The sequence below is a fragment of the Xenopus laevis genome, chromosome 6S (genome assembly GCF_017654675.1).
Source record: "Xenopus laevis strain J_2021 chromosome 6S, Xenopus_laevis_v10.1, whole genome shotgun sequence".
NCBI lineage: Eukaryota > Metazoa > Chordata > Amphibia > Anura > Pipidae > Xenopus > Xenopus laevis.
Window position 1 is genome coordinate 132937543 of NC_054382.1, and position 27658 is coordinate 132965200.

Below are 27658 nucleotides of genomic sequence, written 5' to 3' on the forward strand. Positions count from 1 at the left end.
TGTCAGTTATAGTAGGTGCATCTTTGTCTGATAGTGTTACAGTAGGTGCATCTTTGTCTGATAGTGTTACAGTAGGTGCATCTTTGTCTGATAGTGTTACAGTAGGTGCATCTTTGTCTGACAGTGTTACAGTAGGTGCATCTTTGTCTGACAGTGTTACAGTAGGTGCATCTTTGTCTGATACTGTTATAGTAGGTGCATCTTTGTCTGATAGTGTTACAGTAGGTGCATCTTTGTCTGATAGTGTTACAGTAGTCGCATCTTTGTCTGATAGTGTTACAGTAGGCGCATCTTTGTCTGATAGTGTTACAGTAGTCGCATCTTTGTCTGATAGTGTTACAGTAGGCGCATCTTTGTCTGATAGTGTTACAGTAGGTGCATCTTTGTCTGATAGTTTTACAGTAGGTGCATCTTTGTCTGATAATGTTATAGTAGGTGCATCTTTGTCTGACAGAGTTACAGTAGGTGCATCTTTGTCTGATAGTGTTACAGTAGGTGCATCTTTGTCAACATTGGGCTTATTCAATGGTTTGGCAACCATTTGGATTACAACAATGGGAATGGGTGCCAACAGGATGAGGACTGCATCAACTAGCTGATGTGATCCTCAAATTGTGGGGGAAGAATTAAACCTGCCCGATCAATAGTTGGCCTATTTTTTGCCACATATCGGTCGGGGAGAGCCGTCGGAAGGCCCCATACACAGATAAGCTGGCAAATTGGTCTAAAGGACCTGAATCGGCAGCTTAAAATCTGCCCGTATATATGACATCCTTAAAGGGATACTTTAAAACACATCAGTTAATCGTGCTGCTCCAGCAGAATTCTGCACTGAAATTCATTTCTCAAAAGAGTTAACAGAATTTTTTTATATTTAATTTTGAAATCTGACATGGGGCTAGACATATTGTCAGTTTCCCGACTGCCCCCAGTCATGTGACTTGTGCTCTGATAAACTTCAATCACTCTTTACTGCTGTTGGAGTGATATCACCCCCTCCCTTTCCCCCCAGCAGCCTAACAACAGAACAATGGGAAGTTAACCAGATAACAGCTCCCTAACACAAGATAACTGCTGCCTGGTAGATCTAAGAACACTACTCAATAGTAAAATCCAGGTCCCACTGAGACACATTCAGTTACATTGAGTGGGAGAAACAACAGCCTGCCAGAAAGCATTTCTCTCCTAAAGTGCTGGCTCTTTCTGAAATCACATGACCAGGCAAAATGAGCTGAGATGCACCTACACACCAATATTACAACTAAATACACTTGCTGGTTCAGGAATGACATTTTATATTGTACAGTGAATTATTTGCAGTGTAAACAGTGTCATTTAGAAATAAAAACTACACCATAAAAATCATGTCAGAATCCCTTTAATCTACAGATAAACTAGACACAATATGCTGACATTTTAAAATGGCAGAAATTTGGAGCGGACTGATTGAACAAGCCTCTTTGTGCAGGGAACAAAAACCCGGGCTGTCGGCACTGCAGGACTTTTCCGTCCAAAGAAGCTGGCACATAAAATGCTAGTTACAAAACAGCCGGGGAGAACAATTTGACCGCATTTATCCGGCTGAAGCTTTTTATTCCTCTTAAAAAACATTTGGCTGATAAAGTCCACTTTTAAAGATATGCCAATGTAAGTTCTGGTTTGGGGATGTGACCCAGGCAGGACTTTGCTTACATCACTGAAGTTCTAGTTCACACGCAGGCCCTGGGATAGCAGTAAGCTCTTAGGGAGCGGAGTATAATTACCCCGTCTTTTACCCACCCACAACATCCTAAAGGTTAAGGAAATATACCAAAATAAACGTAGGGCAACTGGCAGACTCTTCCTGTACAAAACAAACAACGACACTCCATGATAACAGGGGACAAAGCTGTGTATATACAGAATAAAATCATTATTATTAGGGATGCACCGAATCCACTATTTTGGATTCGGCCGAACCCCCGAATCCTTTGCTAAAGATTCCGCTGAACACCGAACCGAATCTGAACCCTAATTTGCATATGCAAATTAGGGGTGGGAAGGGAAAAAATGTTTACTTCCTTGTTTTTTGACAAAAAGTCATGCAATTTCTCTCCCCGCCCCTAATTTGCATATGCAAATTAGGATTCGGATTTGGTTCGGCTTGGCAGAGGGATTCGATCGAATCCGAATCCTGCTGAAAAAGGCCGAATCCCAAACCGAATCCTGGACTTGGTGCATCTCTAATTATTATATTGGCAATATAAACCAGGACCCCTCACACAAGGGCCAACATACACCTGATTCATTCTGCTGAGAAGCTCAATGACATATTGAGAAATGAATCCCAGACTATTATAGCAAAATTGCAAAACCCAGCAGGACAACACACACATTCAAAGCAAACAGCTACAAATAAAAAGCTGCTGTGATGGTTACAAACACGTGGATTTATCGCCTGAGGTTGTGACGAGATTTCACTTGAAAGCAGTTTGCAAGTTTGTGTGGTTTTACCACTGTACTCATTGGATTTGTTCCTGGGAAACGAGGGCACATGGGTTCACTTAATTCCTAGTAAAAATGGAATCACCACGTGAAAAGTTTTTTTTCTATGGAGTGGAGAGCTCGTTTAAAGGGGAACTATCGCGAAAATGAAAATGTAATATAAGCTTCAGCATTTGAAATGAGAAACAATCAATTAAAAATAGGGATGCACCGAATCCAGGATTCGGTTCGGGATTCGGCTTTTTTAAGCAGTGGCTGAAATCTTCTACATGGCCGAACCGAATCCTCATTTGAATATGTAAATTAGGGGCGGGAGGGAAATCACGTTAGGGTTCGGATTCGGTTCTGTCAAATCCAAAAAAGTGGATTTGGTGCATAATTAAACATTCTGTACCGGATCTAACTGTCAATGAATATCTGACACCCAACTGCTGCATGAAGAGAGAATGAAGAGAAACAGATGCTGAGAGAGGAATAGGGAAGATAAACTTGATTATTTCAGAAACAATGCAGAATATTTAATTGATTGTATTTAGAAAGTTTCTAATTTCAGTATGATGAAGCTTATATCACATTATCATTTTCGCAATACTTCCCCTTTAAGGAAAAGGGCCACGAGCTTGTCCACTATTTTGGATTCGGCCGAACCCCCGAATCCTTTGTGAAAGATTTGGCCGAATACCGAACCAAATCCGAATTTGCATATGCAAATTAGGGGTGGGAAGGGGAAAAAAAATTTACTTCCTTGTTTTGTGACAAAAAGTCACAAGATTTCCCTCCCCGTTCCTAATTTGTAGGGATGCACTGAATCCAGGATTCGGTTCGGGATTCGGCCAGGATTCGGATTTGCCTGAATCCTTCTGTCCGGCGAATCAAATCCGAATCCTAATTTGCATATGCAAATTAGGGGTGAGGAGGTAAATCGTGCGACTTCTTGTCACAAAACAAGGAAGTAAAAAATGTTTTTCCCCTTCCCACCCCTAATTTACATATGCAAATTAAGATTCGGACAAATCCTTCGTGAAGGATTCGGGGGTTTGGCCAAATCCAAATAGTGGATTCGGTGCATCCCTACTAATTTGCATATACAAATTAGGATTCGGTTCGGCCGGGCAGAAGGATTCGGCCGAATCCGAATTCTGCTGAAAAAGGCCGAATCCCGAACTGAATCCTGGATTCGGTGCATCCCTAGCTTTTATTAAAACATATCCAGCAACCCAGTTTGGTAGTATAATAAACACAATGCAGGTTATTAAAGGAGAAGGAATACCATTTTCTACTTGGGGGTGCTAAGAGTTAGGCACCCCAAGTAATTACTTTTACTTACCTGACACCCCGGACTGGTGCTCCTATGAGCAGAAAACTGCACCGGCCCAGGGTTCTTCTAGCAAGCACCACAGTTTCAGGTAAGTAAAGTAATTACTTGGGGGTGCCTAACTTTTGGCACCCCCAAGTAGAAAATGGTATTCCTACTCCTTTAAATGCAATGTGATTGCAACGGGCGTTAACAGAGCTGTTAGAACTATAATCAAATGTGGCTCCAAGTAACATTCCCCTTCCAGATTATAATGGGTCAGAACAACAACATGGAATAATGCGATGATCCAGTTCACTCAATGATCGGCACCAAAGGAGGGGAGGAGCTCCTAGCAACACCTTATATAAAGCAGATGTTATTTCCTAGTAGCCATTGTATAATCAGTTCAGTAGATCGCATCCATGCACGAATAGTGTCAGTTGGGCCACAAACCCTTCTAGGCTTTAGGTTAAAGGAAAACTAACCCCCTCTAATAGCCCCATTCACTCCCCTCCCTGCATAGTCCACAAGTGTTGCAGAAAGTCGCAGACCTCTCCATGTAGAGTATCTCGGCAGAGCTCATGGGCACGATCTTCAGTATCTTCCCATTCTCTTCTTCCCTTCAGATATTTACATTCAGGCAGACATGTAGTAAGCGCGTATAGCAAACAGCTCCACCTGTGTGAAAACTGGGGATGCACTGAATCCACTATTTTGGATTCGGCCGAACCCCCGAATCCTTCGTGAAAGATTTGGCCAAATACCAAACCGAATCCGAAGTTGCACAGCTAAAAAATGTTTTACTTCCTTGTTTTGTGACAGAAAGTCACATGATTTTAAATGGAAACTATCGCGAAAATGAAAATGTAATATTGGCTTCAGCATACTGAAATAAGACGTTTTCTAAATACAATCAATAAAATATTCTGCATTGTTTCTGAAATAATCAAGTTTATCTTCACTATTCCTCTCTCAGCATCTGTTTCTCTTCATTCTTTCTTCATGCAGCAGTTGGGTGTCAGATATTCACTGACAGTTACATCCAATATATCTTATAGGGGGGCTCCTTTTGCCTAGAAGATGTATTAGAGCTCACTCTATTAAACTCACCAGACATCATGTCTCTCTACATTTGAGTTTTGAATTTGTGCAAAAGTCAGTTATTTTGTTTGTACTGGAATCAGTTATTTGAGTGAGCTCTAATACATCTGCTAGGAAAGGAGCCCCCCTATAAGATATATTGGATCTAACTGTCAGTGAATATCTGACACCCAACTGCTGCATGAAGAGAGAATGAAGAGAAACAGATGCTGAGAGAGGAATAGTGAAGATAAACTTGATTAAACAATGCAGAATATTAACTGTAACGGATTGTATTAAAAAAAAAAAAATTTATTTCAGTATGATGCAGCTTATATTGAATTTTCCTTTTCGCAATAGTTTCCCTTTAAGGATTTGGTTCGGCCAGGCACAAGGTTTTCACCAAATCTTGCTGAAAATGGCCGAATCCTGCCTGAATACTGAATGGAATCCTGGATTCGGTGCATCCCTAGTGAAAAAAGCAGTCCTTTAGCAACCGTGAGCTCCGCTGTGCTACTCTGCATGGAGAGGGCTGTACAATACTTTATATATTTTTTTTTTTAAATAGTGAACTATGCAGGGAGGAAGCGGGTGAATGGGGACTATTAGATGGAGACTCTTTTTATAAGGGGGGTTTAATTCTCCTTTAAGTTACTGTATCAGGGACATTTTTGCTAAATGTATTTTGCTTTGTTGCACCAATTGCACTTTATGCATCTTGCAGACAAATCAGATCACAGTGCTTCCTGGTGGTCTGTGCTCAGCCCCCCTCTCACAAGCATTGGACATGAGAAAGAAAGACCCCCCTACCTAGCACAACATACAGGAGAGATGACACCATCAATCAAAGGTAACATTTAAAGGATACCTATAATAATAATAATAATAATAATAATAATAATAAAATAATAATAAAATTGTTTAACCCAGTGGAGGCATTTCATGCAAAAATAGTATTCTCTTCCCCAAGTTAAAAGAAAGTTATTTTTTAGGAAAAAAGTCAGTCCTTTAGTTTTACTCTCTCTTCCCACAGTCTCAGCTGCATCCAAAAGTATCCAGAAAACTGGATGTATATCAGCGCCTATGTCCACAGAGAAAGCAGAAACCAAAAAATTGTAAAGCGAAATTGCGAAAGCACCCGGTGTTAAATATTCTTTCAGTTGTACTTCCCCTTTAAAATTTCAGTTTGTGGTAGATTACATGCAGTTATTTGTTCACCTCCAAGCAATTGCCACCACCTTTATCTAAAATTCCTACTCACAAGACAAACATTGAGTATATTGCCTGTAGTGTTATCTGCAGTTTTCACTCTCCCTCTGGGTCTGCTCTTGCACTCCAGTACAGAGAAATACAAATCCAAGAATAGTGTAACACCGTTTATTACGTTTAAAAAGTTAAAAAACAAGTTTACACTCGCATTTGGCTGTTTGATAGTTAGTTACATATGTATACAGAAGTATCCCAAATTGAGTACTCCTATGAAGGAATCCTGCCGGCGTGTACGTTTCCCTTCGTGGTTCCCTTGTGTTTGGGTGAGACGTCACTTTCTGCCTGACACGTTTCGCCTACCAATCGGCTTCCTCAGAGGCATTTTCTCTAATAAATGGTGTTACACTATTTTTGGAGTTGTTTCCCCAATCAGAGTGTAGGGACTAATTATTAGCCCAATCTGGTGGGGGAAAACAATTTTATGGTTAGGGTAACACTATGATAGGTGCCCTTTAAAGTTTTGCCAAAAAAATAGTACATGTTCTGAATGGAGTGTCTGTAATGGCTGATGGCTAATCTTAAGTCCAATTTGAGATACATCATAAGAAGTCAATCAGTTATGGAAGGACAGTGCTAAAAAGGGGAAAAATGTAAGCTGCCCATACGTGGTGAGGTTGGTAATTGAGCGAATCTCAGCCCAGTCTAGCCAAACACAAGTGGGGGGCAAATCAAACTGATCCGAGTCACAGGGGGCAATGAGTGGATTATACAGCAGTCTATGGAGGTTCCTTTTTAAAATTTTAAAACTTGCCCAACAGAGTTGTATTTAGACACCTGGTTTACATGGATTTCTTTACCGATATTTTACGGTCGTCTCTAACTACCATATGGAACTTACTTACCTGGATCAATGCAATGTACTCGGCAGACTCCCAGGCTCTGAGAGTTTACCCTCCTAGGTGCACGCCCTGGAGATTTACCAGCCTCCTTCTGCACTCTGAAAAGAAAACAAGCAACGGAAAGGTCACTTTTGCATGTTTCAAATAAGCATTTAAAGTAAGCCAGTCTTTTGTTCCTTTTCATGTTGGGGCTGAGGACATCAGGACGTGTGGTTGCAACTCTAACGATGGATGGAATGATTTGGAGGTCAACATTCAGGAAGAGGAAGGACACAATGGAAGAGTCAAAGCTCAAAGCTGACCGTCAATTAATCATAGTTTTATCATGTGGCATGATACACTCAACTGCAACCACGCCCAACGTCCACCACCAGTCCCTGAATTCTAAAGGCTTCAGTCTCAGGTTGATGTATCTGGTCACATGCAAAGCGTGGTTACAGACGCAATTGCAGAGAACCCAGTGCAGACAGTCTCGGGTAACATGCTTCTAGGGATTTCTTTGGGATTTTGCCAAATCTTAATATAAAGCAACCTTAAAGGGATTCGGTCATGATTTTTATATAGTTTTTATTTCTAAATGACACTGTTTACACTGCAAATAATTCACTCTACAATATAAAATGTCATTCCTGAACCAACAAGTGTATTTAGTTGTAATATTGGTGTGTAGGTGCATCTCAGCTCATTTTGCCTGGTCATGTGCTTTCAGAAAGAGCCAGCACTTTAGGATGGAACTGCTTTCTGACAGGCTGTTGTTTCTCCTACTCAATGTAACTGAATGTGTCTCAGTGGGACCTGGATTTTACTATTGAGTGTTGTCCTTAGATCTACCGGGCAGCTGTTATCTTGTGTTAGGGAGCTGCTATCTGGTTACCTTCCAATTGTTCTGTTAGGCTGCTGGGGGAGGGTGATATCACTCCAAAGGTGGCCATACACGGAGAGATCCGCTCGTTTGGCAATGTCAAACGAGCGGACCTTGAGGTGGCCAATATCGGGCTGATCCTAACTGTGGCTTTACGGGCGGTCGGATCGCGGGACCGCATCAACGAACAAATGTGGGCGCGATCCAACGGGATTTTAAGTCCCATCCAATCGAGATATGGTCGACTTTCGGCCAGAAGCCCCATACACGGGCCAATAAGCTGCCGACTCGGTCTGTCGGCAGCTTTTATCAGCCCGTGTATGGCCACCTCAACTTGCACTACAGCAGTAAAGAGTGACTGAAGTTTATAAGACCACAAGTCACATGACTGGGGCAGCTGGGAAACTGACAATATGTCTAGCCCCATGTCAGAATTCAAAATTACATATAAAAAAAAAAAAAATCTGTTTGCTCTTTTGAGAAATGGATTTCAGTGCAGAACTCTGCTGGAGCAGCACTATTAACTGATGCAATTAGAAAAAAAAAAAAAAAAATTTCTCCCCATGACAATATCACTTTAAGGCTTTCGTCAACTGTAAACAAAGGTTTGTTCAGAGATAACAATTCAGTGCTCAGATCTAAACACAGCCATAAGGAAGAGAGATTTAGTTCAATCGTTACACAAAACTTTTGCGTGAATTGGAACCTAAAAATTTGGAGAATGCGCACAGGTGCCACTCATGTCGCCATACTGATAAATAGGGTGCTATAGTTATTTGCACCAACACAGCTACAGCCGTTGCCCAAAACTTTCCAACAGTGCCCGCTGGGATTAGTCACTTGCCACAGGAGAACAGCAGAACAGGTTTTGGGTATCTTTATTATAAACACACAATGAGTCAAACAAATGCTAGGATACAAAGCGGCACTCAACCCTTCTGTGATCTTTCCATTGCCTTTACAAAAGACATCTTACACCTGGCCAATATCTTGTTTATTTTTTTTGCTGGGTAAATGAGCCAAACCACAACTCATGTACTGGGCATCCATCCCAAGGTTCCTGGCAAGGCCCGACTAAACACTTGCCAGGGCACTACGTACTTATTCCCCGATCCTATTTTAAAAGCCGCAAGAACTACCTTTTTAAATTAATTTTCCCATTGTATTACCGTATATACACGAGTATAAGCCGTCCTGAGTATAAGCCAAAGTACCTAATTTTACCTCCAAAACTGGAAAAGCTTATTGACTCGAGTATAAGCCGAGGGTGAGAAATGCAGCAGCTTCTGGTAAGTTTCAATCAAAAATTTAGGGTTTTTGCTCCCATTGGAGGTGCCGGCGTCTCGTTTTTGGATGCCGGCGACCATTCTTGGACGATGGCGAATATTCTTGGAGACTATTCTTGGACGCCGGCTACTATTCTTGGGCGCCGGCGACTATTTTTGCACTTTTGGATGCAGCCGAGTACAAGCCGAGGTAGAGTTTTTCAGCATATTTTGGGGGCTGAAAAACTCGGCTTATACTCGAGTATATAAGGTACTCTAATGGAAAAATTAGCAGAAGAGTGTTCTGTATAAAGATATTCCCATTGAAGGGCTTGTCTTTCTAGCACAGATTTATTTGTTTAAAGGTGGCCACATCTGGGCCAACATTGGCTTCTCATTGGCTTGCATGCGTGTCAAAGGAAAACAATCTCATATTGAAATGGGGAGGTTGAATAGCGCTAATCTAATCTTTTGTTTCAGGGGCAAAAGATGAGATCAGTTTGATTTGGATCTAGATGAGGCCATATTCTTTATATGTCCAGTTGAAATCTTCTTAGGGTCAGGGCACACAGGCAGATTCGGGGAGATTAGTCGCCCCGGTGACAAATATCCTCTTCAGCAACTAATCTCACCAAACTGCCTCCCCGCCGGCTAAAATATAAATCGCTGTGGGATGGCACTAAGAGCGCTTCTTTTTCGGAAGTCGCAGAAGACTAATCTCCCCAAATCTGCCTGTGTCCCTTGACCCTTAGGGCAGAGACACGCTCAGATTCGGGGAAATTAGTTGCCCAGCGACAGATCTCCTCTTCTTTGGGGTCGTGTGCTTCATTTTTTGAAGTTGCCCGAAGTTGCCTCGCAAGGAAACGAAGCGATTCGAGTGCCATCCTGCCGGCGATTCAGATTCTAGCCGGTGGGAGGCAGTTTGGGGAGATTTAGTTCCCCGGCGATAAATTGCCTCTTCTTCGGTGCAACTAATCTCCCCAAATTGCCTCCCACCGGCTAGAATCTGAATCGCCGTCAGGATGGCACTCGAATCTCTTCGTTTTCCGCCCAAAGTTTCCTTGCGAGGCAACTTCGGGCGACTTCAAAAAAATAAAGCACACGATTGCCATCCCGCTGGCGATTTACAGTCTAGCTGGCAGTAGGCAGTATCGGGAGATTAGTCGCCCCGAAGAAGAGATCTGTCGCTGGGCAACTCCCCGCATCTGAGCGTGTCTCTGCCCTAACAACTTAAAACATTTTTTGAGCCCTTCTCTCAGCAACTGTAAGACAACGGTCACTCAACTATATTAATGGAAGAGATTCTATTGCCCAGAAGAAACTCCTAGCAGTGTCCTCTTCTTCTTTTGGTGAAAAAACACTCTGTGGATTTCGGCTTGAATGCAAAGTTTTGCGTTTCTTATCGGCAGGCTGATTTTGGCCATGTCTGACCGTAGCCTAACGGGAGACAGACTACTGGTCTAAAGCTCCATCATAGGAAAGAGAGATTCTGTTTGGCAGAAGTTGCCCTACAGTCATGATAGAAAGTGATATCAGGAGGATCTCCTATGCTAGGGTGAAGGGCTGGTGTCCTATAAACAGTAACATTTTAAAGTTTATTAGAAAAAAAAGCAGACGCTAAAGTATTTTATCTGGAACCTCTCTGTCTTTAAAGCTATACAGGTATGGGACCTGGTATCCAGAATGCACGGGGCCAGGGGTTTTCCAGTAACGGATCTTTCCGAAATTTGGATCTTCATACATTACGTCTACTAGAAAATCATATAAACATTAAATAAACCCAAAAGACCCATTTTGCTTCCAATAAGGATTAATTATATCTTAGTTGGGATCAAGTACAAGTTACTGTTTTATAATTGCACAGACAATGTGAGAAAGGTTTCTAATTTTATTCCTAAGCAGAAGAACATCAGCCTCTTTCTTTCTCCTGACAACTTCCTTGACTACTTGCTGGTCAGACTGGTGGGAAACTGACCAGCAGGTGGTGCTGTTGTAACAAAATTCATTCATATTAACAGTACATGTATCCCTTAATATCATGGGATAAAAACCAAATTAATTATGAACGTAAAGTGCTTACAATAGCACCCTCATCAATTTTACATTCACTTAATTTAAGGTTTACTTATCCTTTAAAGAAATTATTAAATAAAGTAGGGATGCACCGAATCCAGGATTCGGTTCCACATTCGGCCTTTTTCAGCAGGATTCAGCGAAATCCTTGAGCTTGCCCGAAATCAATCAGAATCCTAATTTGCATATGCAAATTAGGGGCAGGAAGGGAAATCTCGTGACTTTTCATTACAAAACAAGTAACGAAAATAAACCCCAAACAAAACAAAGAGCAGGTAGTGATGGGATGTCAGTATCCTTTAGAAGAAGCAAAGAATAGAACTCCCTGTTCCACTAGAGGGGAAAGTGGCACTGAAATTTATTTGAACCTTTTGTTCCTTGGAAAAGTTGACGTCCACGGCTGAGAAAATAAGCACACGTTTTCCCTTAGATAAAGGCAGGTTTACTCAAAACATTAGCGTTATTTAAATCAAAACTGTCTGCACGGAAGGTTTTTTTGCAGAGTATTTATAGTTGTTCCGAGCAAAATAAAGAGGGACATCAAAGGGCTAAAAGCTTTTCCATGGCATGATGGAAACAAAATTATTAGACTTATCAGACTTGCAAAGAGCCACGAGGAAGAGTTTCACTGCTCCAGAAAGGGATCGGACTAATGAGCGCGTGTTCCAGCGTAGCTGAGCCTCCATCTATTAATATCTGATCTCTTCTATAATTACTAGCCTATAATTAAACTGGCCTGCACAGCGTCCTCTCTTCTGTAGAACCGCTCCTTTCAGATAAGTGGAAAGCCTGCTGCTTATTAAGGGCAGAGACACATGCAAAGATTTGGGGAGATTTAGTCGCCCGGTGACAAATCGCCTCTTCTTCGGGCAACTAATCTCCCTGAACTGCATTCCCGCCAGCTAGAATCAAAATCGCCAGCGGGATGGCCTTTGGAGTGCTTTACCTTTGCTAAATATGCCCCCAAAACTCTATAGAAATTAAAAGCGGGCTGGAGTTAAGAGGCAATACCTAGGTTCACGCTTTGATTAATATGCCCCAATATCCGTGTATTCCTTTAATTCTTTGCCTTTAGATTCTATTGAGGGGGGATTTGTCGACTTTGGTTAATTCTGCACTACCAACGGGCAACAAAGTCCCTAAAAATACTCTCACTAGTAATTAAGTAAATCACTGCTTCGGTTTCCAAAGATGCCCAAAATTGCCTCACAAGGCGCAAATATTTAAACATGGGGGACAAAACTCCCTGCCTGCCTTCACCCTAAAGTAATCAGACTGCAAATTGCCTTAAAGGGATACCGTCATGAGTTTTATGGTGCGGTTTTCATTTCTAAATTACAATGTTTCAACTTCAAATAATTCACTCTACAATATAAAATGTCATTCCTGAACCAGCAAGTGTATTTAGTTGTAATATTGGTGTGTAGGTGCATCTCAGGTCATTTTGCCTGGTCATGTGATTTCAGAAAGAGCCAGCACTTTAGGATGGAACTGCTTTCTGGCAGGTTGTTGTTTCTCCTATTCAATGTAACAATGTGTCGCAGTGGGACATGGATTTTACTATTGAGTGCTGTTCTAAAGGAGGCCATAGACGTAGAGATCTGCTCGTTTGGCGATGTTGCCAAACGAGAGGATCTCTCCCCTAAATGCCCACATTGAGGCGGCCGATATCGGGCTGATCCGATTGTGGGTCCTAGGGCCCAACGATCGGATCATAATACATACCATATGGGCGGTTGGATTACGGGAATCTTGTGTTAGGGAGCTGCTGGTTACCTTCCCATTGTTCTGTTGTTAGGCTGCTGGGGGTGGGAAGGGAGTGAGTGATATCACTCCAACTTGGAGTACAGCAGTAAAGAGTGAAGTTTATCAGAGCACAAGTCACATGACTGGGGGCAGCTGGGAAACTGACAATATGTCTAGCCCCATGTCAGATTTCAAAATTAAATATAAAAATCAGTTTGCTCTTTTGAGAAATGGATTTCAGTGCAGAATTCTGCTGGAGCAGCACTATTAACTGATTGTGTTTTAAAAAAAAAAAAAAAAAAAATATGTATTCAATGACAGTATCCCTTTAAAGTGCAGGAGACAGGAGCAGATAACATTGCATGTTTGCAACCTGTGATGATGGGGGGGTATTATCTAATAAATTTCTGCCATTCCAGGATCAAATCCAGTCTGAAGTTGGCTACTTATGGCCTTTATTCCATCTTGCAAGAAAAAACTACCATTTCCTAGGAAACTAATTATTGCGGAACAGCGACAGCAGGGAAAGCCTGAACGGATACATATAAAATAAGCTTCTTCACCAATATAATGGAGACTTCTCAATAAGCTACATGCACAGAGACAACCGTTAAACCCAAAGTATAGACAACAATTTGGCACCATTAGCATTTAAGTTGGGGGGGGGGGGGGTGTCAAGCCTATGGAGCAATGGCTGGAAGCATTTCATGTGGGATCCAGAGAAAGAGAAGGGATGGGATCAAAGCATTCCAGGCAACCATTAAATGATGCACAGGGAGAGCAGGGGCCACAATGCACTCATCTCACAGCAGCCACTTCTATAGAAATCCCAGGGAAAAGCACATTCCAAACAAGCCGCCTGCTCTCAGATACACTCCAAGTACAATAGGCCGCCCCCTACTTATGTTTCTCCTCTTGGGAGATCTATAGAGAAGCTATACCTATCCACATGTCCATAAAATGACCCTTAGCTCAATCCCATACAAATCATTAAAGTGATCCTGTCATCAGAAAACATATTTTTTTCAAAACACATCAGTTAATAGTGCTACTCCAGCAGAATTCTGCACTGAAATCCATTTCTCAAAAGAGCAAACAGATTTTTTTATATTCAATTTTGAAATCTGACATGGGGCTAGACATTTTATCAATTTCCCAGCTGCCCCCAGTCATGTGACTTGTGCCTGCACTTTAGGAGAGAAATGCTTCCTGGCAGGCTGCTGTTTTTCCTTCTCGTAACTGAATGTGTCTCAGTGAGACATGGGTTTTTACTATTGAGTGTTGTTCTTAGATCTACCAGGCAGCTGTTATCTTGTGTTAGGGAGCTGCTATCTGGTTACCTTCCCATTGTTCTTTTGTTTGGCTGTGGAGGGGAAAGGGAGGGGGTGATATCACTCCAACTTGCAGTACAGCAGTAAAGAGTGATTGAAGTTTATCAGAGCACAATTCACATGACTTGGGGCAGCTGGGAAATTGACAATATGTCTAGCCCCATGTCAGATCTCAAAATTGAATAAAAAAAAAAATCTGTTTGCTCTTTTGAGAAATGGATTTCAGTGCAGAATTCTGCTGGAGCAGCACTATTAAGTGATTCATTTTTTAAATTTTTTTTTCCCATGACAGTATCCCTATAAGAAGCCACAGACTAAATTCAAGGTTGTCATTCACAATCAGACATTACTAGATGTTGCCATCAGTCTTCAATTAAACATGAAATCAATGAGCATATTAAAATTTGACAAAAAACACAAAACACAAGACCCCCAAAGCAATATAATTCCGCTGTGCAGGGTCATCAAATCCAGCCAGATTTAAAGGAACAGTAACAGCAAAAAAAAAATTTGTTAGTATGCTTCGAAAAAAAGACGCCACCAAATATTAAACTTTACAATTGCTATATTAAGGAATAACTTCGCTTGTGCTCCTCTTCAGAAACAGCGACAGGGCGACGATCCATCGTTAGTCGCTCGATTTCTTCTCCCTTGCTATCTCCTATAAGGAAGGCAGGGAGGAGAAATCGAGCGCCGCACAATGGATCACGATCGAGTGCCAGTTTCGGTAAGTTATTTATTATTAAAGACTTAGCGATTTTTAAGTTTAATATGTGTTGGTGGTTTTTTTTTTTTGTAGCATACTAACGAATTAAATATTTTTTTGCTGTTACTGGTCCTTTAAACCCCCTGAAGCAGGATTGGGTGCATTTCTAACACAAATATTATGAGAGTAACCAGGGTGTAAAGGTGGCCAAAGACGTAGAGATCCGCTCGTTTGGCGATGTTGCCAAACGAGTGGATCTCTCCCCGATATGCCCACATTGAAGTGGGCGATATCGGGCTGAACCGATCTTGGGCCCTAGGGCCCAATGATCGGATCATAATGCATCCGATACGGGCAGGTTAAAAAAAACCCAGTTGATTACGGCCACGGCCCCGCGTTCCGACCGGATTTTTTAACCTGCCCAATCGAGATCTGCCCGACAGGTCTGGATGACCCCACACATGGGCCAATAAGACAATTAACTTGGTCTGTCGGCAACATTTATCGGCCCGTGTATGAGGGCCTTAACAAGGGTTACGTTGACACTTTCAGATGACACTGATAATCACATGAATGAAAGAAAGCAGACAGACCTACCTGGAAAGAAAAAAAGGTTAAAGGCTAAATAAACACATCCTCCCTCAGATCTCACATTCCTAGCACTGGCTTGCATTCCGCGCATGCCATCTACACGTACTGGTCAAACACCACAAGGTGACCTGTGTTGCCCATAGTTAAAAACAACTAGCTGGTGGTTAAGGAGAGGACATTGGGGTGACCCATTGCATGAGGCTTCAGCATATTATGTGAAATCTTATCAGTGCACCATAAAACCAAACAATCAAACCAGTAAAGGTGACCATACACAGGGAGATCCGATCGTTTGGCAATGTAGCCAAGTGAGCGGATCTCTCCTCGATATGCTCACATTGAAGTGGGCGATATTGAGCTGATCCTATCGTGCGCCCTAGGGCCCAACAATCGGATCAACAGGCCAAATGGGCAGCTGGATCGCAGGAATGCATTAACGAAAAGAATCGAGGATTTTTTAACCTGCCCGATCGGCATCTGGCCGACTTTCGGCCAGATATCGATCGGGGACGCCCATCGGATGGCCCCACACACGGCAGCTTTTATCGGCCCATGTATGGGGCCTTTAGCAAGGAAATCTGCAAACAAGACAACAAATGGACATAAACAACATGAATGAAAATATTTGTTGGGAACCATTGACAGGAACATCCCCATTTGGAGAACAGGAGAAGACCTCTTCCATAGACAAAGGATATGGCAACGCTCGCGGGTTCCTATAGCAGATAGATCTATATGAAGAGGAATGTTATGTGCATCCGATAGTTTGTAACTGCCAATTGTTCTCTATAAAATACAAAGGTATATCCTGATTACACAGAACCTGTGACAAGGCCAGAAAGTGCATAATGTAAAAATATGCATGAATCCTACAAATAAAAAATAAATAAATAAATAAATAAAAAGGAACCACATTCTTTGTTAGCAATGCAGAAATATGACAGTTGGGTTTCCAGCAGCCTCCTGCCCCCCAGGCGATCTTTTCTAAAGAAACCCCGATTCCCTGCTGTGAGAGTAACCACGGAAAGGAACTGGTTGAAATAACAGGAGGTCACAACGTAGAGCTACAACTTATTTCTGGAACACGCAGGCAGCTGAAGTACGGCTACTGCAAACAGTGTGGGGGGTCATTTTTTTTTTTTTTTTTTACAAGGAATGGGCAAAATAGATTTACTTATTTAAAGGAGAAGGAAAGCTACGGAGGCATTTTATTGCCAATAGATTAACCACAATAGTGCAGCTATAACACTATATTTACTCTGTAGAATGCTTTACCATACCTGAGAAATCAGCTCTAGAAGCTAGTTTGTTTAGGATAGCAGCTGCCATATTAGCTTGGTGTGACCACTTTCTGCTCACTCATAGCTCTGGGCTCAGATTACAGCAGGGAGGGAGGAACAAACTGAGCATGCTCAAGCCCTAGCCCTGGAGGTTAAAGCTGAAAACAGGAAGTCTGATACAGAAGCCCATGAGTACACAATAGAAGGAAAGAAATGTGCTGTTTCTTTTGACAGAGGACTCAGAGCAACATTACTTTGAGGGTTTATTGGTGTATTTATATAGACCTTTCTGATAAAGCTTACTTACTTTTAGCCTTTCCTTCTCCTTTAAGATCCTGAAAATTTCTCAGTGTTTACAAAATGCAAGGTCAATAAAAACCAATGAAAATGTATGCAACAAACAATAACTTCTTGCGAGCAAGAGCATGCTGCAACATTGGCTATTTTGCCGTTGCCCAAAGACCTGGTGCAAAATGGACCATGCACATACAGATGAACCTGTACCCGTGTACTAGCCAGACAATTCCAGTCCAGTCAATATGTACCATGGGAACAGTCAACTCAAATGGGCAGGACTCAAGTTTCATCTTTTAACACACAGTGCACTGGAAGATAAGAAAATGAAGGGGAGGCACATTTCCCCCTTTACTTCATGCTGTTCTGATAGATTGGTCTGTCTGCCTGAACAGACGTAACGATAAAAAGTTAGCCATATCATGTACTTCTTCATGTGTCTGACCCTATCGGTCAGAATCTATTCCGGATCACCCTTTGTATATTGTGGTGCACAATTTAGCCCCCTGTTTCACTGCCCTTAAATTTGACAGGTCAAATAAAAAAAAAAAAAAAAAAAAAACCAAAAACACACAAATGACTAGCTGGAGGAGACTGGCTGCAGTATTTCTGGTCAGGTGATCTCTTCCTGTTACAGTTAGAGCTGCAGTATTTCTGGCCAGGTGATCTCTTCCTGTTACAGTTAGAGCTGCAGTATTTCTGGCCAGGTGATCTCTTCCTGTTACAGTTAGAGCTGCAGTATTTCTCGTCAGGTGATCTCTTCCTGTTACAGTTAGAGCTGCAGTATTTCTGGTCAGCTGATCTCTGAGGCAGCACACAGACCATCACTAAATGGGGGTTCAAGGCAAGGGATGGAAATGGGCAATATTTACTTAAATATATATTCCAGTTTGGTAAGATTCTTTAATATGCCATTTAATGTGATATAAACCGTTAGTTAAGTATTACTTTTGGGGGCATAGTTTTCCTTTAATCAACTTGATTAAGGATTAATTAATTTTAAAATAATGAATTAATGGGAGATATGACACAATAATGTAATTGTTTTAATCCTGTATGATAAATTTTCTGAAAGACTTCAAAACAAAGGTTGTTTCAAGATTTATAGACCATCTGGAGCACGCCGACCTGATATTTGGCGATTTGGTAGAATCTCACTAAAATTGGACGTTAATTAAAGAAAAATCAATATGTCTATGGCCAGCTTAAAGGAAAACTATACCCCCAATATGAATACTTAAGCAACAGATAGTTTATATCATATTAAGTGACATATTAAAGAATCTTACCAAACTGGAATATATATTTAAGTAAATATTGCCCTTTTACATCTCTTGCCTTGAACCTCCATTTTGAGATGGTCTCTGTGCTGCCTCAGAGATCACCTGACCAGAAATACTGCAGCTCTAACTGTAACAGGAAGAGATCACCTGACCAGAAATACTGCAGCTCTAACTGTAACAGGAAGAGATCACCTGACCAGAAATACTGCAGCTCTAACTGGAACAGGAAGAGATCACCTGACCAGAAATACTGCAGCTCTAACTGTAACAGGAAGAGATCACCTGACCGGAAATACTACAGCTCTAACTGTAATACGGAAAAGTGTTGAAGCAAAAGACACAACTCTGTTAATTGGCTCATGTGACCTAAGAAGTATAGTTTGTTTGGTATGTTTATGTGCACCGGGAATAATACGATCCCAGGGTACGGCCCTTATTTTTTTAAAATGGCAATTTTCTATTAATAATTACCCAATGGCACATACTACTATAAAAATATATTGTTATGAAAATGGTTTATTTACATGACGCAGGGTTTTACACATGAGCTGTTTAATGCGATATCTTTTTATAGAGACCTACATTGTTTGGGGGGGTATTGTTTTCCTTTAAGGGAGAGTGTTAGAAAATGTTTATATGGGATAGGAGTAGGGTAGTGGGTCAAATTCCATGAATGCAAAAGCAATTTTTAGAAGTTGCACCTCATTTAGTAATCACAAATGAGGTGCAATTGTCATGATAAAGGTTGAGGAAGTTAAGAAGTTGGGGAAAAGAGCTGTGCACCATAGGAGGTCTTCTTCTAATAAGCAGAGAACAAAGCACTGATAAGAAGAAAGGAGCAAATAGAATATGGTTATACGCAAATATTTTCAGAAAATAACTACAGTAATTTTCTGTTTAATCAATGAATTTCATTGAATACCCTTTCTATTGTACACACACACAGGTTACCTATGGTGACAGCGACAATGCCAAAGGTGCTGGGGTCAAGGGTGTAGCTAGATACAGAAGGTAAAATCACAGACTAGATAGTAAGTAATTATACAGCTGATGAACAGTTGGAAGTGTATACAAGCTCTCAACAATGCACAGTTCCAACAAGAATGTCAAACATAGCAAGGCTTTGACATTCTTGCCTTTAAAGGGATCCTGTCATGGGAAAAAAATTTTTTTTCAAAATGAATCAGTTAATAGTGCTGCTCCAGCAAAGTTTTGCACTGAAATCTGTTTCTCAAAAGAGCAAACAGATTCTTTTATATTCAATTTTGAAATCTGACATGGGGCTAGACATTTTGTCAATTTCCCAGCTGCCCCTGGTCATGTGACTTGTGCCTGCACTTTAGGAGAGAAATGCTTTCTGGCAGGCTGCTGTTTTTCCTTCTCAATGTAACTTAATGTGTCTCAGTGAGACATGGGATTTTACTATTGAGTGCTGTTCTTAGATCTACCAGGCAGCTGTTATCTTGTGTTAGGGAGCCGTTATATGGTTACCTTCCCATTGTTCTTTTTTTGGATCCTGGGGGGAAGGGAGGGGGTGATATCACTCCAACTTGCAGAACAGCAGTAAAGAGTGATTGAAGTTTATCAGAGCACAAGTCACATGACTTGGGGCAGCTGGGAAATTGACAATATGTCTAGCCCCATGTCAAATTTCAAAATTGAATATAAAAAAAATCTGTTTGCTCTTTTGAGAAATGAATTTCAGTGCAGAATTCTGCTGGAGCAGCACTATTAACTGATTCATTTTGAAAAAAATGTTTTTTCCCGTGACAGTATCCCTTTAATTACACAACTCCAGCACTCCTTTACTCAGCTCTATATGGAGGAAATAACTTCTTGCAAAGTCAGGATGTTCCAGATGATGTGCAGGCAAATCTGTCACTGAAGCCGACTAATTATATCTAACCTCTCATGCCCAGGTTTGGCCACGCAGGTCAGGTATGGAGCCTAAAACTCTGCGTCCTCTCTATAGTTAGGAGCTTGGAAAACACTTGGGAATCCTCCACAACAGGACATCAGCGGAGAAGGACAGAGACAGCTGGATATGTAGAACTTGCTGGTTGCATACAAGTCATCCTTTTCAAGAATATGGAAAAGGTGGAAAAATAGGAGTTCCACACATCCTCTGCACGTGCTACAAATACATAAAAGTCAATAAATGGAACATGTTTAGAGTCGCTGGGAGTAGAAGGACCCTACCCCACAGAGCTTACAATAAACAGATTTTATACATAGAGAAAAAAAAAAGGAATATGTAGAAAATAAGTTTACAAGTAGGATCATTACACACTTCCTCTACTCACACACAAACATTTTTGACAATTATTTGACCCACCGCTATGGTTTTGGAGTAACATAGCAATGATAAATGATATGCAAGAGGTTGTTGATAAAAGTCCAAATAACAAAAACTCGGTAAAATCCAAATTTTTAGTGGGAAAAAAACCATCAACATTTTTCATGATTTATTATACCCTGAGGCTGCTGAAAGCCTGAATCCGAAAATACTCCATCTCCAAGCTGTCGGGGTCCTGTAGAAGTCAATGGGTGAAGGTCCCACTTCAAATTTGAAGATATCATGGTCTGCGCTGAGTTTCAGCTAAAAATCTGAATAATTTGGGGGTTTTGAGGGATTTCATGAAAAATTTGCATTTCAGGCATAAAACCCAAAAAATCTGGGGGTTTTCCCCTTATAAACCTACATTTTTGGAGTATTTCTCCTAAACTGATGTTATAGTTTTTTTTTAATGATAAATAAGGTCACAAATCATGGACTCTAGTTGGTCTGACTTTTTTTTTTTTTTAATTGAAAAATTCTGAAAAACATCTTATGTTGATAAATAAACCCCCACAGTGCAGTGATGGTCATCCACAGTAATAAAAAAAAAAAAAAAAAGGGCCACTGCGAGACAAGCGTTATGGCAGCAAATTCGGCACGAAGGGCTTGACATTATGTAAAGGGCAGCCATGGGTAACGGAGTCGTGCAGAACTTATAATGGTTGCAACCTTTAAAGTACTTTTTATAATTTAATTTATTATCATTTTCTCTTCTACTCGGATGAACTGCTCATCGGCTACTGTCAGAGATTATACATATAATTTACCATCATCACGGGCAAACACAAGTAGTGCAGGATCAGAGGGCTTCGTGCAGCAAGTCAACCCTCCTCCAGCCAAGACTCAATTTCCCACAATGCCTTACATTCTCTGTGATGAACAGACCTGTGAATGAAAACGACAAATGAATGCAAGGCATTATGGGAATTGGAGTTCTAGGCTGGAGGAGAGCGGAATTCTGATACATTATCCTGCAGACTGGCACAACCAGAAGGCAACAGCATAGGACAGACACAAACTGCTTTTAATAGGAGTTTAAATTTTTTAATGCAAACTGAATAAATAATGTAAAATATTAAACTATTATGTTAAAAATGACTAGAGCTGGTGTAACAAATTTAAGGCAAAATTCATTAAGCAGCTTGACATACTGTACGCATAACCTCTGCTTTCTATAGTAGTAGTAGTAGGCTACTACACAACGCATGTGTTTTCCTGTCAAATTACATTAAAGCGATGGTGAATTCAGATACTGTCACCTGCACTGGAGGATATTAAAGGGATACGGTCATGAGAAAAATTTTTAAAAATGTATCAGTTAAAATTGCTGCTCCTGCAGACTTCTGCACTTCCCATTTTCCAAAAGAGCAAACAGTTTCTAAGGTGCCCCCAGTCATCTGACTTGTGCTCCAATAAACTTCAGTCACTCTTTACTGCAAGTTGGACTGATATCACCCCCCCCCTCCCAGCAGCCTAACAACAGAATAATGGGAAGGTAACCAGATACAGCTGCCTGGTAGAACAGCACTCAATAGTAAAATCCAGGTCTTCCTGAGACACATTCAGTGACATTGAGTAGGAGAAACAACAGCCTGCCAGAAAGCAGTTCCATCCTAAAGTGCTGGCTCTTTCTGAAAGCACATGACCAGGCAAAATGACCTGAGACGCACCTACACACCAATATTACAACTAAAAAAAAAAAACAATTTTACATGGTATTATTTGCAGTGTAAACCGGGTATTTAAGGAATAAAAACTACACCATAAAAATCACGACAGAATCCCTTTAAGCACAGGCAACAAAATGTCCTGGGTACACTGTGTATCATGGTGCGGAACATGCAAACCTCAAACATTGGCACAGGTTACAAAATGTATATAAATATGCCCTTAAACAGAAGGAACATTAAAAGTAATTCTTATCTAAATAAATACATATAAATAAATATCCTTATATAAATGGAGGTAAGATTCACTATGGATATCGAGGAGTCACATATGGATGTGCATTTTCTGGCAGAGAAGTACTGCCCCTATCAGATGTATTCCATTCAGCTAAAGGACAGTCTGAGGAAATGATGGTGGAGAATACAGCTAGGGTTGCCATCTGGCCGGTGTTGATTCCAATGTTATTAATAGGGAAAAAATGTAAATATATAGGTAGGCCGGTATTTTTTCCAGAAAAGGTGGCAATTTACAAATTGTAAATTATATTAACATACTATCTATTGTTTTTTGTGTCAAAGTTCCTTTAAATGGAGGCGCTCCTTCAGTTATATTTTACCAATGCCTTGACACTTTTCCAGGCTGCAATATTCACTTTCTCCCAACAACTTTAAAATCCTGATTGTGTTAGGTAATTAATACTAATAATTAATGACGCTACATGGAGCTCAGTGACATGTGAAACCCTGAATCTTGTTCACAGTTCCTAGGTTTGAGAACAATTTTACCCAAATAAAAGAGATAGTATAGGTATATCCCTGTACTAAGCACCATTCAGCAGGAACAACCCCTAAGTTTGCTCATAGTCTGTACAGAGAGATCCCATAAAACTATGGCAGCATAGGTATTCCTCTGTACTAAGCACAATTCAGCAGGAACAGTCCCCTAAATTTGCTCAGTCTGTACAGAGAGATCCCATAAAACTATGGCAGCATAGGTATTCCCTGTACTAAGCACAATTCAGCAGGAACAGTCCCTAAGTTTGCTCATAGTCTGTACAGAGAGATCCCATAAAACTATGGCAGCATAGGTATTCCCCTGTACTAAGCACAATTCAGCAGGAACAGTCCCTAAGTTTGTTCATAGTCTGTACAGAGAGATCCCATAAAACTATGGCATTATACGTATTCCCTGTACTAAGCATAATTCAGCAGGAACAGTCCCTAAATTTGCTCATAGTCTGTACAGAGAGATCCCATAAAACTATGGCAGCATAGGTATTCCCTGTACTAAGCACAATTCAGCAGGAACAGTCCCTAAGTTTGCTCATAGTCAGTACAGAGAGATCCCATAAAACTATGGCAGCATAGGTATTCCCTGTACTAAGCACAATTCAGCAGGAACAGTCCCTAAATTTGCTCAGTCTGTACAGAGAGATCCCATAAAACTATGGCAGCATAGGTATTCCCTGTACTAAGCACAATTCAGCAGGAACAGTCCCTAAGTTTGTTCATAGTCTGTACAGAGAGATCCCATAAAACTATGGCATTATAGGTATTCCTCTGTACTAAGCACAATTCAGCAGGAACAGTCCCCTAAATTTGCTCAGTCTGTACAGAGAGATCCCATAAAACTATGGCAGCATAGGTATTCCCTGTACTAAGCACAATTCAGCAGGAACAGTCCCTAAGTTTGTTCATAGTCTGTACAGAGAGATCCCATAAAACTATGGCATTATAGGTATTCCTCTGTACTAAGCACAATTCAGCAGGAACAGTCCCCTAAATTTGCTCATAGTCTGTACAGAGAAATCCCATAAAACTATGGCAGTATAGGTATTCCCCTGTACTAAGCACAATTCAGCAGGAACAGTCCCTAAGTTTGCTCATAGTCTGTACAGAGAGATCCCATAAAACTATGACAGCATAGGTATTCTCCTGTACTAAGCACAATTCAGCAGGAACAGTCCCTAAGTTTGCTCATAGTCTGTACAGAGAGATCCCATAAAACTATGGCAGCATAGGTATTCCCTGTACTAAGCACAATTCAGCAGGAACAGTCCCTAAGCTTGCTCATAGTCTATACAGAGAGATCCCATAAAACTATAGTAGAATTGATATTCCTGTCTAATAAGCACAAGTAAGAATACATGAGGGTTTAGTGGGCCTATAATCAGTTTTCATTGTGCAGTATGAAACCACAAGACAGTCGCCAAGCAGATGGATACAGATTAGTTTTGGGAAGCAGCGAGTGAGCTCAGCCCAGTCTAATCCTGGACACAAGACAAAGGAGAGAGCTGTCAGTGTGACTCATACATAAATATGCATCCAAATAGCAATAAAGAACAGCGTGATTTCCACACAGATGCACTGTATACAAACTTTAAGGTTTAACCTGTTACATTAAGGGCAACTGCTTACAGGCAGCACAAAGCTCATATAGCCCTCCATAGATTATCATCCGGACACTGCCAGCCCAATCGAGCCGGGCGATTATTGATTATAAACACACCAGTGAGCTGTATGAGTGATAATCACCTGACCTGTAATTACACTGGCAGATTCAGGGCAATAGTCTATTGAGGATATTTGATGTCATTTTGCCACCTGCCTTCAAGCAAGAAATAGGTGACTGACAGTTGCAAAACTCACTGTGCCGACTTTGCAAAAGAAAAATAATTTCCAGTCACTGTATATTCTCTGCCCCAACATTAGGATAAGCTTTTACACATCCATCTGAAAACTGATTCTCATGTTATTAGAGTAAGGATGTGTCTATGGAAACATGTGTTTTTGGTTGTTTTGTTTTTTTTAACGCATCAGTTAATAGTGCTGCTCCAGCAGACTTCTGCACTGAAATCAGTTTCTCAAAAGAGCAAGCTGATTTTTTTATATTTAAAAAAAATCAGACATGGGGCTAGAGATATTGTCAGTTTCCCAGCTGCCCCAGTCATGTGACTTGTGCTCTGATAAACTTCAGTCACTCTTTACTGCAAGTTGGAGTGATATCACCCCCTCCCTCCCCCCCCTGCAGCCTAACAACAGAACAATGGGAAGGTAACCAGATAGCAGCTCCCTTACACAAGATAACAGCTGCCTGGTAGATCCAAAGCTGGCCATAGATGCAAAGATCCGATCGTACGAATCATCGTACGATCGGACTTTCCCATCTCCCGACCCGCCACTAACCATTCAGATCAAAGTCTTACCAGTCAGATTAGTTAAAGAACAGATCAGCAATGTTCTGCCCCTGACAGCAATCGTACGATATCTATGTCCAACCAAAGCTAGTGACAGTCTCCCACTGAAAATCGTACGATCGGCAATACACGCAGAGATATTATCGGCAGCCGACAGAAATTTTCTAACCTGTCCGATCGACCAAACGACCGATCTCCGCCGGACGAAAAATGTCGGGACTCTCCACACACGGTTCGAAAATCGTACGAATCCTCGATTCGTACGATCAGATCTTTGCGTCTATGGCCAGCTTAAGAACAGCACTCAATAGTAAAATCCAGTTCCCACTGAGACATATTCAGTTCCATTGAGTAGGAGAAACAACAGCCTGCCAGAAAGCAGTTCCATCCTAAAGTGCTGGCTCTTTCTGAAATCACATGACCAGGCAAAATGACCTGAGATGCACCTACACACCAATATTACAACTAAATACACTTGCTGGTTCAGGAATGACATTTTATATTGTACAGTGAATTATTTGCAGTGTAAACAGTGTCATTTAGAAATAAAAACTACATCATAAAAATCATGATAGAATCCCTTTAAAGGACCAGTAACATAAAAAAAATTTTTAAAAAATGTGTTAGCATACCATGAAAAAAAAAAAAAACCACCAAGACAAATTAAACTTTAAAATCACTAAGCCTTTATTAAGAAATAACTTGAACGAAACTCTGCTTGCGCTCCTCTTCAGAAAAGACAACACGGCGACGATGAATCGTGCGGTGCTCGATTTCTCCTCCCTGGCTATCTCCTATAAGGAAGGCAGGGAGGAGAAATCGAGCGCTGCACGATGCCTTTTCTGAAGAGGAGCGCAAGCGGAGTTTCGATAAGTTATTTCTTAATAAAGGCTGTGCGATTTTAAAGTTTCATTTGTCTTGGTCGGTTTTTTTTTGCATTATACCAACAAATTTTTTTAACATTTTTTTTTTTATTTTACTGGGCCTTTAAGTCTAAAGCAGCAGAGTAATCTTAAAAATGTTTCACGCTCAACCAAGCCGCTTCTTCAGTTGAACTGTATTCTACTGTGCCAAGTGCCGCCATATTCTTTCCTGCGACAGGATTTTTTGCTCCGGAGCGGTTCTGTGCATGGCCAGTAGATTCTGAATTACTTTCAGAGAAGAGGAGATCCAGCTTGGGGATCTGAGCATAGTTTTTTTTTTTTGCAGCATAATTTTGGTTGCACATGAAGTTGCTTCCACTGGATATTACCTATGATGCACCATTAAGGGTAAGGCCACACTGGGCGTTTTGGGGAGATTTGAGGAAACTTCAGAAAACGAACCGCCGCGTGTGATTAGTGCCGGCGTTTTTTCATTTTAGCCGGCTCAGAGTGAGGGAAGCGTTTGGGGAGATTGGTCCCCGCAAAGACAAGGCGATTAGTCTCCCCAGTGTGGCCTTAACAAAGGGGAATGAACAGCTTTAGTGGATTGTGATGCTCCTGTACCGCCTCCTACACCGCTCTCGAAGTGCACCAATTTGCCCCATAAATATTTCCCCAAGATTTTTCGAGATAAAGCAGACTAGGAGACCAGGGTTTATGGGTGCCATCTCCAGGGGCAAACTGTTGTGTTGTGGTTTGTGGATACATTTCATGCAAGTCTTTCATTCATGTATGTTTGTCCCCGGCATTTGCTGCAATGGGGTCTCTTCAAGAGCACAGTATAATTCACATGGCACAAGTCAGCTCACTAAGGGGATCCTGACATTAACGCCAAGCCCAGGGCAACTGCAGGGTTCCCTTGATTCAATGCATGCTCTTGGGTATAATTCTGAGCAGTATGCTGGGGAGCCAAGTACTAGAGTCCTTCATCGGGTGGGGGACCTGCGGTAAGAGGGAATGAGGTACGGGTTGGGCACTGGTCTTATAAAACAGACCCACGCAGGTTTCCATCATGTACCACTGTTGTCAAAGGCAGATAAAATGGTACATTGCTGGTATTTTCAAGAGAACAGTAACCGGTAAATTCTGGCATTTTGCATCTGGCAGAGAATATGCACCAAACTAAAGTATCC

The 27658-nt window shown here is 41.2% G+C and overlaps 1 protein-coding gene across 9 annotated transcripts in view; it reads right to left on the bottom strand.

Annotated features, from left to right (window-relative positions):
• ptp4a3.S (protein tyrosine phosphatase type IVA, member 3 S homeolog) overlaps positions 1–27658 on the bottom strand; it is a 67976-nt gene that overhangs the window by 29696 nt on the left and 10622 nt on the right. For 5 of the 9 annotated variants that reach the window (XM_018268812.2, XM_041567254.1, XM_018268813.2 and 2 more), the window contains 1 exon segment: positions 6973–7067. The gene's annotated coding sequence lies outside the window, so the exon portion shown is untranslated. 9 annotated transcript variants of the gene reach the window in all.